We start from the raw sequence: 16,741 nt of genomic DNA, 5'->3' as shown, positions 1-16,741 counted from the left end.
CCTCCTAAACTTTTAAACCTTTACTCTTCTCTTCCCACTTCCAATCAAAAAGCACAAAGCAGAGACAGCAAAAGATGGTATTGGGTGGTAAAGAAAGCCAGATAGACCTGTCTGGATGAAATCCCAGCTCCTCCATTTACTAGCCTATTCTCTCAGAGAGGTGGAAGTCATTTTTAAAATGTGTCATGTTTGTGAGGATTGAAGGACGGAAGGAGTCGTACATAAAGCTGTTGGCACACGGTAGGAGTTTTTAGATGTGAGAAAACGCATTAATTCAGCTGATACCTCCAGTTCAAAGTTCAGGTTTTTGAATTTTAGTTTTTTGGTGGGGTGTTTGTGTCCTTACCCTTAAGCACAGCGTCTGGCACTCAGTAACTGTGCAGTAAATCAATAATCCAAGAATTTATATAACTGTTTGTATCTGTGGTGAAGAAATTGCCTGGGGGTAAAGCTGTTCTTTCTGTGCTCGTTTACCTTCAGGGATGCACCCAGATCAGGTATTATTAAAACTAGTTATTTGGGAAACAACCACTCCATAAATGGTGGCTATTGTAATAATCCAACAACTGGATTTTAAAGCGGAAAAATTCACCTTTGATTATAGCACTGTTGTTTTTGGGCTTTTTGTTTTTTAACGAAATATATCGTGTTTATATCTGTGGGATATGAACCAAGAAGGCCACAGTGTGCTTACAAATGCAGTATTGTAGTGGGAAGTGACTTGAACCTGTTTTGTATTTGGAATCATTTTGATTAAAAACTAACAAGTGTAATAAATGCTAGAACTCCCATGGTGCCACTGTATTTTCAGTTTTTAAATAACATTATATACTTTATAGGATAAAATGAAGAGATATTTGCTGGCATTGTCACTTTTAATTTATGATTCACAGTACCTACCTGCATGGCAAAGTAATAATTTTTCACCATTTAATTCTAGAGGTTGTTAGTTTCTTTCCCATTGAACAGGCCAGATCATTTATCTTGCTCTAATACTCTGCTGCAGAAAGCAGTATCCCTATAGTGCCAGCGTTTACTTATTCAGTGACTTCAACTATATGAGATGTAGCTGAAAACCAGAAAATAAGCAAAAGTAACCTTTAGGCAGTCAAAATGGGGCATAAGAACTCAGCTTACTAATTTGTACACTTTCCTCCTAGAAATACCCCTTAGACACCTACTTAAATAACTGATATCATACTGAAGTAAACTTACTGCAGCGTCATCCTTCATTGTCTTGAAGTTACAGTTTTTTTCACCTTTCAGTATTTCTGACGTCAGGATTAGTGGCTTTCAGCAACAGTCATTCCTTGCCTAGGATTTGAGGAGATGGCTGGTGGCTGGTGGACCGGCCTGGACTTGTTCACATGGCAGAAAGGCAGCATCAGGAGACAGCGCCAGTCCCAGTGTGCAAGCCCTTTCCCAGCTTCTGAGTCACAGTTGCTAATGTCCCATCAGCCAGAGCAAGTTACGAGGCCTCGCCCAGAGTCAGGAGTGGAGAAATACTCTGCCTCTTGCCGAGAGGAGCAGTCAAATCGCATTGCAAAAGGGTGGATGTGCTGGGATGGGAAGGATTTCTGAGGGTATTTTGGCAAACTATCTACCATGATGTGGCAATGAATATCATAACTTAGTGTTTTCATTCTTTCTTAGTCATACATAAAATTCTGTGTTTTATGATCAGTGGCATCTTAGAGCTGATGAAATACGGTATGTGTATTGGGTTATTGGATTTTTAATTAAAAATACATATTTAATGTAAGAATTTAAAATAATACAGAAGAGTAAGAGTTAAAGTGCTTCCCCACTCCCCTTCCCCCACATCTCAGGCCCTGGAAGCATCCTCCAAGAACAATTTGGCGCATACTTGTTGTAGTAGGCTCAACAGTGGCCCCCAAGCAGGGGACTTACATGGTAAAAGGGACTTTGCAGATGTGATTAAGTTAATGATCTTGAGATGGGGAGATTATCCTGGCTTATTGGGGTGGGCCCAGTGTAATCGTAAGGATCTTTAAAAGAGGGAGGCGGGGTGCCTGGGTGGTTCAGTTGGTTAAGCATCTGGCTCTTGGTCTCAGCTCAGGTCATGATCTCGAGGTTTCATGGGTTTGAGCCCACGTCGGGCTCCGTGCTGCTGGTGTGGAGCCTGCTTGGGATTCTCTGTCTCCCTCTCTGCCCCCCACCCACTCATGCTGTCTCTTGTCTGTCTCAAAATAAATAAACTTTAAAAGAGGGAGACGGGAGGACGAGAGTCAGAGGAGAAGCACTGTGGAGATGAGGCACAGATCGATTGGTGAGATGTGGCCAGGAGTCAAGGAATGGCAGCTTCTAGAAGCTGGAAGAGGCAAGGAACAGATTCTCCCTTGGGACCTCCAGAAGGACTCTGCTTTGCCGAAACCATGATTTTAGCTCGTTAATTAAAACTCATTTTGGTCTTCCAACCTCCAGAACCGTAGGAGAATATATTTGTGTTGTTTTAAGGCATTTAAGTTTGAAGTCATTTGTTACAGCTATAAATGGAAATAATATATTTCTTTATTTAAATTTCTTACTTTTAAGGAAAAACATGGTTATTGGCTAGGAATTCAAATAGAATCAAACAGTATAAGGTAAAATCCCCTATTTTTGATCAACCCTTCCCGTATCGTATGGGGTACTCCTGTGAATAGTTTCCTCTGCACTTCTTCAGAAATAGTCATATTCATTCTCATTTTTGTACAAATAAGATCATATCAGACATGCATGTTTTGTTCTGCAACTTGCTTATTTAATTAAATGTATTCTCGGATATGTTCTTACCAGAATAAAGTGATTTATTTCATTCAGTACCATAATTTATTTTACATACACTTTTGGGGAACATTTAGGTTGTGTCCAGGTTTTTTTGGATGTTGTTTTCTCCTGTTTCTCTGTCTTTTCCTCTGCTACAAACAATGCCGAACGAAGTGGCTTCTGCAAATATCTTTGGCTGTCGTCTACAGATATAATTGCAAGCAACTGAATTACTACCTGAATGAATGTTGCCACGTGTGTGCATGCTGGAGTGGGGGTGGGGAACTGTGTCTACCCTTTCAATTCTTTGCCTATAATACTTTATTTTAACTCTTTTTTAAAGTTCTGTATTAGGAAATCTACAGAAAAGCACATAAAGCATAAATTTATAGCTAAGTGCACTGTTAAAAAGAAACCCATGTCAAGACATTTAGTGCTGTTGGCCCCTCAGAAGGACCTTGTGTGTCCTTCGCTTATCATAACCCCCAAGAGGTAAACGGTGTTCTGACTTTGATTTGCTGCTAATAGTTTGGACAGAACTCTAACAAACTTGGTCAGCTGGTCCTCAAAATATTAGGAATGTGAAAAGAGCTACTTAGGATGTTTGTAATAATAAATCAAGAATTGATAGTTGACCTTAGAAAACTTACAGGAAGTGGATATCTGAACTAAAAACAAAGTGAGAGTTTGGGACATTTAGTGATAGAACAAGAAACCCTTTGTGTAAGACTGTAGGTCCTGGGATATCTATAATTAAGGCATAAAAAAAAACACGTGGGGTGTCTGGGTGGCTCAATCGATTAAGCATCCAACTTCGGCTCAGGTCATGATCTCATGGTTCCTGAGTTTGAGCCCTGTGTCGGGCTCTGTGCTGACAGCTCAGAGCCTGGAGCCTGCCTCAGAGTCTGTCTCCCTCTCTCTCTGTCTCTGTTCGTGCTCTGTCTCTCAAAAATAAGTAAAACATTTAAAAAAAACAAGCAAAAGAAACCATGTTAGTTTATGTTTAAGAACATAGGAAAATAGGAAGAATATCATGAAAGTGATGAAACGAAAAAAATGGTATTTGAAAAGACATCTGTCTGTTACCTTGGAAATTCACTCAGAGAGACTGCCCCAGTGTGCTCAGATGTCAAGTATATGCATCCATTATATGGTGCGTTAGGCCAACCCATCTTCATCATTAAAAGCTAAATTGATTCTAAGGAAAGTTGATTTAGAGCAAGCCCTGAAGGTCTGGTTCATAGTGTATTCTCTTGCAGACTCCCCAAAGGAGTCCTTTCTGATCAGAGCTGATTAGTCAAAGATGGAATTGAATCCTAGGCGCATGTAGTTCTTGTCTTTTTTTGACTTACACCCAAGCCCAGAGGGTAGCACCAAAAATGGCAAATACGTATTTCTCCTGTAAGAAAGATTTGACTAGTTTGTGAGGTGGGGGCGGCAGATGCGCAGGTAGAAAGGGAGCATCCCTTACCTCAAGCAGGTGGAAGCTGTGAATGTCCTCTGAGTCGGATTCAAAGTTGTATCATGTTTTCCAGGTTGCCCCCAGACATATCTGGCTTTCTTTAGCCTAATAGCCAAGTATCTGATTCTCTCCATTGGGAATTTGTACGGATACAAAGTTTCAGGGAGTTGGGAAGTAGGAAAAAAAGCAAAGTTTAAGGAAGAGTAATAAATTTGTCATTTGGTTGTTGCTACTTTGTGTGTTGCACATACTAATGGGAACGGGGGAGTGGCTCGATTAACAGTATTGCTTTCATGGTGCCCTCTACTTGGAAACAGAAATAGGAAATCCTGTATCTTTCTCAATAAAAAGAGAAAATTTGGTACAGCCTTGAGTGAATATCTCTAAAGAGTTAAGTAAAGTAGATCTTTAAAAAGCCCTGCTGAACACTTATTTCTTTGGGAAATATAGCCCCCCGCCCTCAAATAAATGTGCGGAAGTAGTATATATTTATTGTATGAAATTCCTGGAGAAAATTCTTTTAATTAGAACACAGGTGATGAATATTTGCTTAAGAACACAAATTTCATTCCCATTTCTTTTTTTTAAGTTTATTTATTTTTGAGAGAGAGAAAGAGGGAGAGAGAATCCCAAGCAGACTCCACGCTATCAGTGCAGGGCCCATCCCGGGCCTCAATTCCACGAACCATGAGATCATGACTTGAGCCAAAATCACATGTCAGACGCTTAAGTAACTGAGCCACCCAGGTGCCCCTATTTCCATTTCTAATTTGTGTGATTCCTTGGTGTCATAGAACTCTATTTTTGCAGATATGAAAAATAAGGCAACTAAGCCCTCTTTGCATCCAGTAATGTCATTTATCTTGCTTGGTAAGGATTGGTGTGAATATAACATTTACTTATAACATTCCTGTATAATGTCAAAAACAAAGTATAATGTACAGTGTAAAACGTATAAAGTATAATGTCAAATTTACTTTTAATGGGCATCATGGAAAACATGTAGATTGTTCTCAGGATTCTCTGATATTTGTATTCTGTGTGTATTTGATTGTTTTTAGACTATAGACGTTGATGCTATTTTAGCTCAGCCCTTTGCAAATATCATTTTCAGAACTGATAGCTGAAACATGGTTTTGCTTTTTGGCATTCATCCAGAATTGGGAGAAGAAAGCAACATCCTTTCTCCTATTGGTGGACACCTGTCAATTTTTTTTTTTTTCCAGATTCATGATTTTATTTTGGGGTGGTGTAGGAAATTAGAATTAACCAAAATCAAATTTATTATAATTATGAAGTTTTATTTTTTTTTTCAACGTTTATTTATTTTTGGGACAGAGAGAGACAGAGCATGAACGGGGGAGGGGCAGAGAGAGAGGGAGACACAGAATCGGAAACAGGCTCCAGGCTCTGAGCCATCAGCCCAGAGCCCGACGCGGGGCTCGAACTCACGGACCGCGAGATCGTGACCTGGCTGAAGTCGGACGCTTAACCGACTGCGCCACCCAGGCGCCCCAAATTTATTATAATTAATTTAAAATCACATGTATTCTGATAACTTGACTTCAACATATGTTGGTGATTAAGAATGTTTCTCTTCAAAAGTAGTTATGCAGTTAAGTGTGGTTATATAGGCACCAACAAGGCAGGGATTTGACCTTGTTCTCTACAGTATCCCCAGTGTTTGGAATAATACGTGCTAGTAGATGCTCAGAAAATATTTGTTGAATATAGGATGGAAGTATGTATTGCCTGTAAAACCCATTGCTGGTGCTTGATATTTACCAATCTGCATATATATGAAAAACGCATATATTCATAGTAGTTCAAAACCTCACATTTTATTATTATTGTTTGAATGGTGGTCATTATAGTTTGCTATGCTGAGATTTTTTTTAAAAGGATATCCTTTATTTTCAGTGAATCTATTTCTTCATAAAGATTTTGGGGAACAACAACAAAAAAAGATCCGGGGGAACTATGTTTCCTCAGTACACAACATTCTTCTTGAGTAAATAATAATCTCCTACATCTGTGTAAAGCATTTTATACTTTACAGATTTTTCACATTTTATCGTTTGAATGTTGCTACAGTACTATGAAGTAAGGGGTTCCTGACTCTGCTGATTATCTGCCCAGTTGTCTATTTTTTCTGGCTGGTTGAACCCCAATTTTGTTCAGGTGTCCACCCCTACGTCACATAACTCAGGATTAAATCCCAGTTAGTCTAAGCCTGTTACAGTAAGTTCATTCCTTTTGCTAGAGACCAGTTTAGGAATACGCATGTGACCCAGTTCAGGCTAGTGATATAAGAGGTAAGGGCATGTGTGGGAAAAGTTCCCTTCCTTTTTGAAAGGGGTGCGCAAGAAAGAGACAACCCCTGTTTTTCTGCTGCTTTTTGCCGTGATTGGACTTGATCATCTGGAGCTGCTACAACAGTCTTGTGACAATAAGGAAAAAAGGGACCCTAAAAATAAGCTGGATGCTGGCTCTGTAGTGGGAGAAAAAGATGGAAAGAACCAGCTCTCCGGCTCCCGTAGTGCTGCCTTCTTGTTACCAGAGAATAAGTTTTCCTTATTCCTATTGAAGGCATGCTAACTAATAATTGGTATCATTATTGCCATTTTATAGGCAAGGAGACTGAGACTTGGAGCTCTAAAATTATCATCGCTACAGGGTGAACTCACTATTGAAGTCAGGAGAATTAAAACACGTATTCTGATCCTTACTTGTTCCCCAGTGTAGTTTCTCTATAAACATCCCTGTCTCTCTTCTTGGGAGGGAACTGGATTACCAATTATTTGTGTTTGAAATATGTTCTAGACAGTTCCTCCTAATTATTTGGTGATTAATTACCTGTAACAAATACGGCTTTGGAATTCTTAGGTTACCTACTTTTGTTAACTTGGCTGACATAAATGAAAACTTTACAGATTAACGGTAATTTTTAAAATATTTATTCTGTTTTGAGAGAGAGACGGTGCTTGCATGGGGGAGGGGCAGAGAGAGACGGACAGACAGAATCCCAAGCAGACTCCCTGCTCAGCGTGGAGCCCGACAGTGGGGCTCAATTTCAGATCATGACCTGAGCCGAAATCAAGAGCTGGATGCTTAACTGACCCAGGTGCCCCTTTCACAATTAAAGTCACTCTTAAAATTGTTTTTTGAATATACATTTCAAGAAGTTTGTTGAACTCTGCCTAAGTTTGTGGATGTATATCTCAAACATTTGTTAAATGTTGAGAGGTGATAAGGCTCACTTATAAAAGAATTAAGATGGTAACTGACCAACCGGTTGAACTGAATGGGAGAAGGGGCTACATGTCTGACTTCAGAAGCTGACATTTGCTAATATGAAAGCTTATGGTTGATCGTGTACATGATTTTCTTTGCACTACCATTCTTTGTTGACTTTCTCTCTGCATTCTACCCCTTTTTCTTTTCATCTTCTTCCCTCCTCCCCCTTATAATAGACTGTGAAGAGACTGTGACCAGTAGTAGGTGGTACATTGCTTCTTATTACAGAGGCAGACCAGGACAGTGGTCCTGGACAGTGAGTAAGGGAGTTTATTCATAGTTGAAGAATTTAATCAAAAATACTGAATGCTGGGGGCACCTGGGTGGCTCAGCCAGTTAGGCGTCCGACTTCGGCTTAGGTCATGATCTCACGGTTCGTGGGTTCAAGCCCCGTGTCAGGCCATGTGCTGACAGCTCAGAGCCTGGAGCTTGCTTTAGATTCTGTGTCTCCCTCTCTCTCTGCTCCTTCCCCACTCACACTCTGTCTCTCTCTCTCTAAAATAAGTAAACATTAAAGAAAAAAGTAAAAAAAATATATTGAATGCCATGAAAAAGATACCTGTTGGGGGAGGGTTGGGCATTTTTTAGAAGATAGTTATTCTTGGTGGAAGCAATGGTGGCTGATAAGAGGAAGTGGCAAAGATGACTGAGCCTAGCGCCCAGTCATCTGAGATGATTACTGTTTATGGCCCCCACCTCTTCTTTGCCCAGTTGAAGTGACTGCTGTACTGGAGAGGACCGCTGTTGGGGGTGGAGTCTGCCTTCCCTCGGCCCCTTTTCTCCTTCTTCAGGCTTGGAGGGCTGGCTAGCTGAAGTGAGAGGGCTAAAATTGGACCAGCATTTCGAGACTGTACTTACCGGTAACAGAGTGTTTAAACAATTCCCTCAGTTAGTTCTTTTTGTCCCTGATCCAGGGGAATCCAGTGGTGGGGCTTTCACTGGGTACCTACTGGAATATTTTCTTAATTCTTAATTTCATTTAAAACTAAAAGCGATCCGGGGCACCTGGGTGGCTCTGTTGGTTGAGCAGCTGACTTCGGCTCAGGTCATGATCTCACAGTTCATGAGTTCAAGCCCCACATCGGGCTTGCTGCTGTCAGCCTGTCAGCACGGAACTCACTTCAGATCTTCTGTGTCCCCTCTCTGCCTTTTCCCCACTTGCACACTCCCTTTCAAAAATAAATAAGCATTAAAAAAAAATCTTGAAAACAAATAAAAATAAAAATGAGCCTAAATTCTTGGGAATTGATTAACGGCAAAAAAAAAAAAAACCCATTCTGTCTTGTGTAATTATTAAAAAGCCCTCCAATGGTGTGACTTTTTTTCTTTAAAATATCTTTTATCCCAGAGATTTTACTTCACAACTGAAATGAGCTGTGCGGTGTCCTGATAAGGGTGATTTAATGCCAGGATTAACACAGGTGACACCATATGTTGCTGATTACTGACTTCTCCTTAGGGGGCACTTGGATTTCCATTTGAAGTGCTTAATGATTTGATTTCTCCTCTTTAAATTAATGTGTCTGTGAATGGAGAACTTGCCCTTCAAACCAGCATAACTTCTGTTCAAGGGACCATCTCAAGCCACGAAAATGGAAAGAATATTTAAAAATCTGTGCGAAGATGTTGGGTGAACCACAACATGTAGTTTAGATATTATATTCTGCTGCAATTAATGGAAAACCTGACTCATTAATGTCTCACACGAGTAAAGGGGTTATTTTCCTCTTCTAATGAGAAGTACAGAGGTGGGCATTCCAGGATTGGCCAAAACCATCAAAGACCTTAGTGATCTTGTCACTTTGAAATCTCAAGATGGCTGCCCTCCAGCCAGCATTGCATCTGCCTTCCAGGCAGGAAGAAGGGGGAGGGCAGATGGCAAAAGGCAGAACCGGCTGCTCCTGTTCTCTTCCAAGGAGCTTCCTGGAAGCTCAGTCCGGTGACTTCCGCTTACATCTCCTTAACCAGAACTGTGTCATACTACCACCCCTCGCCATACACAAGGCTGGGAAACATGGTTGTTTCAGCAGGGCATGTGGTCACCCTGAACACAGCTGGAGTTCTGATGGAACGTATTTTGGAAAGAATTGTGTGTCTGTTGTCTCTGAACTCAGGGAACTCGGGAGGACAAAATAAAGGAATATTTATTGAAAAATTGCATACTGGATGCTGTGCTGGTTGCTTTGGGGGCATTCTCTTATTTAATCCTTAGCATTCAGAGAGACACATCATATACACATTTATATTAAAGAATAAAGTAAGTTCAGGGTGGATTTGAAGAGCCAAAAAAACGGGCTTAATTGTATTCTTTGTGGAAATGTTCTCACAGTCAACCTATTAAGCTTGGAATGAATTTAAAGGACTTTTTCTTGAAACCCAGATATTATAATGGGAAATTTTGACAAATTTAAACATATTAATTTTAAAAAATCTATGTGTTGGACCCCAGCATTCATAAATGAAGACTTGTAGAAAATATTTCCAACATAGATTTAAGTTCTTAATATTTGTAATAGATAAAAAAGCCTCTACAAATAAATAATAAAAACATAACCCTATTAAAAAAACATGGCTAGGCACACATTTCTCTGCGGAAAATGTACAGGTAGTGAAAACAAGCTGGAAAAAAATAATAAAAGCAATACAAATTAAGCATTGAAGCACCATTTTAAAAAATCTCAGCTGGATAGATATTTCCAAAACTTGATAATATCCAGTTTTGTAAGATCTAGGGAGAAAAGGCACTTTCATATACTATTGGTATGAATTGATACCATCATTTTGTTTTTTTTTTAAGTAGACTCTGTGCCCAGCATGGGGCTTGAAATCGTGACCCTGAGATCAAGAGTCACGTGCTCTACCAACTGAGCCAGCTGGGTGCCCCAGTACCATCATTTTGGAGGGCAGTTTGGCAATACCTGTCAAAATGCAAAATGTTCATACCCTTTGACTCAGCAGGTGCATTTCTTGGGATAAATTTTACAGAAATATTAGTATGATTTTACAAGGATGTTTATTGTAGCCTTGCCATTAGATAAAAATGTTTAATCAGCCAAATGTCCATCAGTAGGGATGTGGTGAAATAAATTATGTTATAGCTACACAATGCAATTGTTAACTGGAAAGCTGTCTGTGGACTGTTAAGTTGTCAAGTTGCAAACTAATATGTATATTATTTTTGTGACATCTCTCCCTTTTAAAAAGTGGATCTATGCATATGAAAGAATTGGGATAAGAGATGTGATGATTTTTCACTTTTTATACATAGATATTATTTGAATCTTATGCAAGGGCAAATTACGTGTGTGTGTGTGTGTGTGTGTGTGTGTGTGTGTGTGTGTGTTTTGCAAGGATGAATTGCTTTTTTAAAAAATTGCTAATGACTGGAGTGTCTGGGTGGCTCAGTTGGTTGTATCGCGACTTCAGCTCAGGTCACGATCTCACGGTTCATGAGTTTGAGCCCCGCATCAGGCTCTGTGCTGACCCCTCAGAGCCTGGAGCCTGCTTCAGACTCTGTGTCTCCCTCTCTCTCTGCCCCTCCTCTGCTTGTACTCTCTCTTTCTCTCTCTCAAAAGTAAATAAACATTAAAAACAATTAAGGGGCATCTGGTTGGCTCAGTTGGTTAAGTGTCCGACTTCAGCTCAGATCGTGATCTCATAGTTCCTGAGTTTGAGCCCCGCATTGGGCTCTGTGCTGACAGCTCAGAGCCTGGAGCCTGCTTCAGATTCTGGGTCTCCCTCTCTCTATCCCAACCCTGCTTGCACTCTGTCTCTAAAATATAAATAAACTTTAACAAATAAAAAAAATTGCTAACAACTTTTTTAAAAGCAGAATTTAAAAAAAAGAATATATAAATTTCTGATTCTGTAAAAATGCTAAAATGCAAATAATGATTTTTATGACTTGTTTTCTGGGAGGGATGGAGGGACAAATAATGTGTAAGAAGAAAACCACCTAGATTAACAGTTCAAATGACCCGACGATTGGGAAAGAAGGGCTGTTTTTTCGACCACTTGTCCGAGTCAGGATAGGCTAAATTATAATGTAATAACAGACAGCCTCCACATTTTGGAGGTTTACATCACCAAGGTTTATTTCTCTCTCCTGGTTCATAACTCTTGAGAGTTGTGTGTGGGCTGTGCTAACAGAGCTGGTGGCCAGGAGAGGCCGCACCAACTTGGGGATCGCCGCTCACCGTGGCGGAAAGGGGCTCGGCGGAGCCTGCACTGGCTCTCAAAGACTTCTTGGGGCGCCAGAGTGGCTCCATCGGTTGAGCGTCTGACTCGACTTCAGCTCAGATTATGATGCTAGGGTTGTGGAATGGAGCCCCATGCTGGCTCTCTCTCTCTCTCTCTCTCTCAAAAAAAAAAAGACTTCTTCCCAGAAGTGACACACGTCATTTCCACTTATACTTTTGTTAGTTAAAGCAAGCCCCATGGTCGTGCCTGAATTTAAGGAGGCTGGGAGGCGTCAAGGTGTCATTCTACCATGTGCTTGGAAGGAGGAGAATCCCTAGTATTTGTAAGCACCGTAATGGATATCGTAGCACTTTAACGGAGCACTGTGAGATGAGCTTCTTGAACAGTGCCTGGCACATAGTGAACAGTGTTACAAGCGTTTTCATTTTTACAGTGAGAATAATTTCTGATCAACTAGATGAATTTCTTAAGAAATCTGTATGAAATGATTTTCATATTTATTGAATCAGCAGGCGTTCGTCGGGTTCACGTCATTATTTTATACCTGTAGAAGTGGAAGAGATTTTTCTGTATGTAGCTCTTTTTAAGGTAAGATTTTACAAAAGTGTTTCTTACGTATTTTGAAAATCCCCTCACCCCCAATTGTTTATTCTAACTATATCTATAAAGAAAGGGTTTATTAGAAAGGAAATTCCTGCAGGGCTTTTGGTATATTTTTATAAAACGTACCAAAATAATGAGGTTTTAATCTATTTAATAAAAAATTCCTATTTATGGTAGCTATCAGGGGTGTATTTTAAAATGTTTTTTAGACGTTTTTATTTATTTTTGAGAGAGAGAGAAAGAGTGTGAGCAGGGGAGGGGCAGAGAGGGAGACACAGAATCTGAGGCAGGCTCCAGGCTCCAAGCTGTCAGCATAGAGCCTGACATGGGGCTCGAACCCATGTACCGTGAGATTACGACCTGAGCCGAAGTCGGATGCTTAACCGACTGAGCCACCCAGGCACCCCAACGGGTGTATTTACAGCAGTAACTCTTAGCTATGTTTGTTTGGGTTTGGCTGACACGAAAGGTATGTTCCATCAACAGAAAGGAGTCTTTTTGGCAGTCCTCTGTGCACACAAAGTCCAAGTGCAGAGTTCTTTCTTTATTGTGATACCCGTCGTGTAGTATAGAGCAAAGTTGCTCTCTTCTTCCTCCCTCTGATCTTTCTTTCCTTTCCCCTCAATTCCCTCAATCATTTAAAAAAATTTTTTTAACGTTTATTCTTTTTTTTTTTTGAGAGAGACAGAGAGTGAGAGTAGGGGAGAGGCAGAAAGAGAGGGAGACACAGAATCCAAAGCAGGCTCCAGGCTCCGAGCTGTCAGCACAGAGCCCTACACGGGGCTCGAAGTCAGGAACCATGAGTTCAACCAACTGAGCCACCCAGGTGCCCCATTCCCTCGGATGATTTTATTTTTACTTCCCAGAAGGACTCAGCTCTTTTCCATCCTCTCATCTCATACATGAGCAGACGTTTCACATCCGTAAGTTCTTTGGGATGGAGCAAGGCAGACAAATCTTTCTCCCAGGATCTTGAGGGAGGGAAGTAGAAAAATCTCTCCTGTCACTTTAAATAAAATGGTGGGTTGAATCTCCAGAAATTTCAAAAAATGTGTCCATAGCCTGATTTATTTGAGAAGTAGGCTGATATTCCAGGCCTTAAATTTCCAAGCTAACGTGTGTGATTTATTGGTTTTATTTTTCTTACTTCTCTAGCTGGTAGATAGAAAACGCTCCTAAGGGGCGCCTGGGCGGCTCAGTCGGTTGGGTGTCCGACTTTGGCTCAGGTCATGATCTCACGGTCTGTGAGTTCAAGCCCCGCGTCGGGCTCTGTGCTGACAGCTCAGAGCCTGGAGCCTGTTTCAGATTCTGTGTCTCCCTCTCTCTCTGACCCTCCCCCGTTCATGCTCAGTCTCTCTCTGTCTCAAAAATAAATAAAGGTTAAAAAAAAATTAAAAAAAAAAAAAAAAGAAAACGCTCTTAAGTCTTTGCACTACTTAAAGAAGCTTGATTAGAAAAGACGAAGCTGTTGGGGCGCCTGGGTGGCTCAATTGGTTAAGCGGCCGACTTCGGCTCAGGTCATGATCTCATGGTCCGTGAGTTCAAGCCCCACGTCGGGCTCTGTGCTGACAGCTCAGAGCCTGGAGCCTGTTTCAGATTCTGTGTCTCCCTCTCTCTCTGCCCCTCCCCTGTTCATGCTCTGTCTCTCCCTTTCTCAAAAATAAATAAAACATTAAAAAAAAAAATTAAAAAAAAAAAAAAGAAAAGACGAAGCTGCTAGTGCTTGTCTATTTACCGTGAATTTCACCTGCCTATAGTCATTCAGCAGCCTTGGCCTGGCTGTGGAAATCAAACTCCTCTGAAGAGAATGGTCAGACCTTGGCTGGTGTCGAAATATACCTTACTGCCAAAATTTGGGCTGCCTCTCAAGTACGAGCGATAAGCACTCTACACATTTCACAGAATTTTGTCTTGCTATCCTTGGGTCACCTGGGTAGTGCTGCGTTTGACAGCACTTCCTTAAGAGCGTCAGTAAAGAGAGTACAGGAGAGATGGTCGACGTTTTCCCTGCACGCCGTGTGCTAGCATGTGCTAGGACACGTGTTACCTCGTTACTAGAAGTTTGCTTTAGGCTAATGGACGGCCGGTCTCTGACTCTAGTACTGGTGATAGCGATGGTAAACCAGGAGTTGACAGGATGCTGCTTTAATAGCAAATCCGTCTCGGCTGCCAGCTTCTGAGCTTCTTGAGGGCAGGGACTGTATCTCGTTCTCCTGTGTATCACTGTGGGATTCCACAGTGCGTGTCATTAACGTTAGTTGTATGAATGCCTGTGGAGGTGGATGGAGGGTTTAATGGGCGGACTCGGTCCAGATGCACCAGCTGGTCTCTAACCGGGAGAACTTTGTGATTTACAATTAATGATTGGATCTCGAAATCATCAGTGGACGTGTGAAGGGTCTCCTGTGGTAGAGTGCGTGCAGCCTGTTTACCTTGTATAAAGGGAACGTGCCTGCTGCTCTGGCTCATGACGTGCCCCAAACCTTCAACTGTTAGCAGACGGCGTCAGCCCGTGACCAATCCCCGTTCTCACAGAATGTTGCTGGAATTCCCCTGAACACAGAACATCACAGTTGTAGAAGATGGGAGGCTTGCCAGAGCCAAAGCGTGGAGGCTTGGGGTGCCGCCTCCCTGCCTGTCGCCATTGTGAACGCCGGAAGAGGGTGCGTTGAGGAGGGAGTGAGCAGCGCCACAAACCTTTGGTCAGGCAGCGGTCACAGGATTGCTGGGGCTTATCCACCTCTGGTAAGGCTAGAGAAGTGAACAAAATATGTGATGCCTTTTGCTTCTCTAAAAAATGTACCGTAAGGGTGAGCTGCGGAGCTCCAAGTATGAAAAAAATCGTGCCTCATTTTCTTTCTTTGGCTTTCTTTTCTTTCTCAACTGTGTTGGGCCTTCTTCTGCCTTTCCCAACAGGCAAATAAAGAAGAACTCCAGAAGGTGTTCTTCCACAATTAAGTAATGGGACTGAGGTCCCTCCAGTGGGACTGGGGACTGTTTTCCTCGCTCTGCCTCGTGTTGTGGGCAGTCAGAAGTAAGGGCGAGAAGAAACAGTGGTGACTTACGGGACCCACAGGCGGAGAGAACGATTCCTTATTTTTGAATCATTTGGGCTGACCTTCCTCACAGGCCCCTTCCCAGTATGGAAGTCGATGGGGGAAGCAGCTTAAATATGGCTTAATCCAGTGAAATTAGTCTGATGCAACAACTTTAAGTAGTCTTTAGGTAGATGCTCACTTTTACCCATGTCAAGTGCTCTGATTCTTGGATTTCCTTTTCCTCCACGGACCTCGCTAAGGTGGCATCTGGGTGAAGGGGACGGGTGGGCTGGGGAGTGGATGGGATCTGTAAACCCACCTGGTAACCTCCGGGTCCCTCGTGGCTCTGCCGTGGAGCAGCTGCCTGGACTGGAGATGGCTGAGCGAGGGCGTCCCTCCCTGGAGCCGGCCGCCGAAAGCTCTTGCTGCTGGAACTCCTGTTTTGCTTGTCATGCTCGGTCATGCCTGGTCGTGCTCCTGGCAGGCTCCGCTTCACTTTGGCTCTTACGGGCATGCTTCCCCTCTGGGCCTCTGCCATATCCTTCAGCCAGCTCTTGGCCTAGTGATCTGGTCCCCTGCAGTCTTTGTAGAGGCGTCACGTCGCCCCTCACCGGGCACTCCCGTGTGACCCTCTGTCCAGCACACCCCATCTGCAACTGCTCATTTCTGTCTCACCCTATTCAGGCAGGATTTTCTGGGGCTCGTGGAAACAGAAAAGTCAGGGCTGCAGAGGTAAATGATAAACTCCAGCCGTTGCTCTGTCTGACTTTGCTGTAGCACAGTTTACTTGGATGTGACTGACCAGACCAAATCGACGTGGTGTGGCCCACGAGGCAGTCTGTGCCCAGAATCCTAAACTGGAAGCATGGCAGAGGCCTTCCTTCTTTCACCCTGTGAGCACACCTTTCAAGAGGGGGGGGTGGGACACACTTACCTCCCCCACTTCCTCTCCTGACTCTGGGTTTCCCTCTTTTCCCACTTCCCTCTGGACCAGGCCCTGCCCCCTTTTCCTCATCCTGTTGGGTTAGAACTTCCCTTCCCTCGTGTTAGAACTTTCCTCGTGTATAAAACGTGATGATCAAGTCCTGTTGGCTTCCCTGTGTTACTAAAGTTGAAGTGATTTAGAAAAAAATGTTTTCTCTGGGTAGAGCATGCGATTCCTGCTGCAAAATCTTGTCTCTCTCCTCTCATCCCATCCTCCCTTCTTACATTTCTGCCGGAACAGAAACGCAGAGGCCTTGCCCAGGCGAACAGATACCTTTGATAGCTTGAGGGCTGGTCATGTTCAATGCAAGTGTACTACTAGCTCAAAAATACTCTCTTCATTACATCTGTAAGAATTAAGGGACCTTGTTCACCTGGGAAACAGCAG

At 42.4% G+C, this 16,741-nt stretch overlaps 1 protein-coding gene across 2 annotated transcripts in view; it reads left to right on the top strand.

Moving 5' to 3' along the window:
- The window catches only part of WDFY2 (WD repeat and FYVE domain containing 2), a 177,317-nt gene that overhangs the window by 22,007 nt on the left and 138,569 nt on the right, over nucleotides 1-16,741 (top strand). Inside the window, exon 1 of one of the 2 annotated variants that reach the window (XM_030309903.1) lies at nucleotides 13,986-15,076. The exons of the other annotated variant lie outside the window; for it this stretch is intronic. The gene's annotated coding sequence lies outside the window, so the exon portion shown is untranslated. Of the gene's footprint in view, nucleotides 1-13,985; nucleotides 15,077-16,741 lie in introns of those variants that run through there. 2 annotated transcript variants of the gene reach the window in all.

This window comes from Lynx canadensis, chromosome A1 (assembly GCF_007474595.2).
Source record: "Lynx canadensis isolate LIC74 chromosome A1, mLynCan4.pri.v2, whole genome shotgun sequence".
In the NCBI taxonomy this organism is placed as follows: domain Eukaryota; kingdom Metazoa; phylum Chordata; class Mammalia; order Carnivora; family Felidae; genus Lynx; species Lynx canadensis.
This window is presented reverse-complemented; position numbering and strand designations above follow the sequence as displayed.